Genomic DNA, 1840 nt, shown 5'->3' with positions numbered 1-1840 from the left:
TTTCCCGTGTACGGCAGAAGTGATTGTGCTGGTGATGATGATGATGGTGGTGGTGGTGGCACTAATGATAGTGATAGCGATGGTGGTGGTGGTGGTTGTGGCAATGTTGATTCTGCTGCTGCTGCTGGTGATTTTGCTGGTGTTTGGGGATGGTGTTGGCGTTCGTGATGTTATGATGGTGGTGATAGTGCCGAGTGGTAAGAGGGAGAGGATATAGAAAAAAGGGAGAAGCGGTAGAATAGTATGAGGAAAGAGATGATTATGCAATTTAACGGGCGTATCCATTTTGATGACTAAGTCGAGGTATTGTTTTCCAAAATTGGGCACATTTAGATAAACTCTTGCCTTTGTCGGTGGATCAACTATGCTCTCAGTGTTACGTACTATAAAAATCCTGATCATACCTTCAATCATACCATTAAGATATTGGCCATCATGTCACATGCTTTACGCCGACTTCAGTAATGATACCACAATGTCAATAAGCGCAAGATATTGTCGCTCATCTCCTCACACAGTTGGAGCTTAATTTACAATACCCGTCTCTTGACGCCATAAACATTCATAAAATAGACACCGATATGATGCCCTAAAAACAAAAAAAAAATTCCAATAAATTCAAATCTGGACATGCGATTTACCAAATTACCCAGCTCTTTTGTGGATTGCTTTAACCTTTCCAGTGGTTTCGTGTCCAGTCACGACAAACGGGAATGAAGCCTTGTCACATGTAGCTATATTTCAATGTTAGTCTTGTTATGTTTCTCAATTATTTCAAATAAGAGCTCAAATTCACTGCTCTCAAGTCTCTTTGGGGCATGGATGATTACCACACTTTTATACTTTCAATTCCTTTCTAGTGAGACTCAAGTGGAGAAATGACTCTCTAAACAATGAATCTTTGAATCGTTCAATTTGAAAGCATTACAAGCTGGTTACGAGATAAGCTTCCAATTTTACTGCAGATTTTAATTTTGATTACCTCTGGAGTAGACGTCCACTTCTTTGCATACACTTTTCAACTGAATGCGCGTTTTTTTTTTCTAGTGCCTTTCTACAGTTGTATTTCAATAAGGCAATGTTTGATTATTGAATATCAGATTGGAACCAGTTACTTAAGTCATTTCATTTTCGGTTCAATTCCAAGCCCAAATGCAGAAAATATTAAAAATCCAATTGGGTCCAACAGGGACTGTTGATATATGAAGCAAGAAATACATGTGTTGATGTCTTAATTGACTTTTCAAACCATAAAAAAGAAGAAAAATATCTTATAATTATGAAATAACAAACAAACTGGAAATCTTATTCTATGAGGAACATCTGAAAATTAACCTGAAAGTGAATAAGATTTTGGAGTATTGGAAAGTTTGTGCCAGGTGGGTTCCAAAAACTATGTTGACTAAAGAACACAGGCTTCAAAGTGTGGGAGTTTACTTTAACCTTCAGAATCGGTGTCAAGCCGGCGTAGCTGAGACACATCCCATTGTAAGGCTGATGGGGACTGTCAAGCAAAAAATAATCCTCTGGAATACTTGATTACCACAATCGAAATCTGGCACCGTCTGACTTCCTCCTGTATCGACACAAAGCGCCATTCAGAGAGAAAGAGGTTCGAGACAAAATTTCGTTGAGAGATTACAAGATTGGTTTTCAAAGCGTAACGCACAATTCTTTCAAAAATGTCGTCATTGTCACGGTGGCAAAATGCATTGATGTGTCGCCTTACTTCATTAAACGTAGCTAACGAGTGAACCTCTGTCAGAGGTGAGTTTAAAGTGGATGCATTTAAAACTTTTCGAGTTAGTGTGTTACAAAACACCGTTTTCTTTTCCCTCGT

The sequence above is a fragment of the Berghia stephanieae genome, chromosome 1 (assembly GCF_034508935.2).
Source record: "Berghia stephanieae isolate SIO BIC M18660-M18661 chromosome 1, UCSD_Bste_1.3, whole genome shotgun sequence".
In the NCBI taxonomy this organism is placed as follows: domain Eukaryota; kingdom Metazoa; phylum Mollusca; class Gastropoda; order Nudibranchia; family Aeolidiidae; genus Berghia; species Berghia stephanieae.
Note: the sequence above shows the minus strand (reverse complement) of the source record.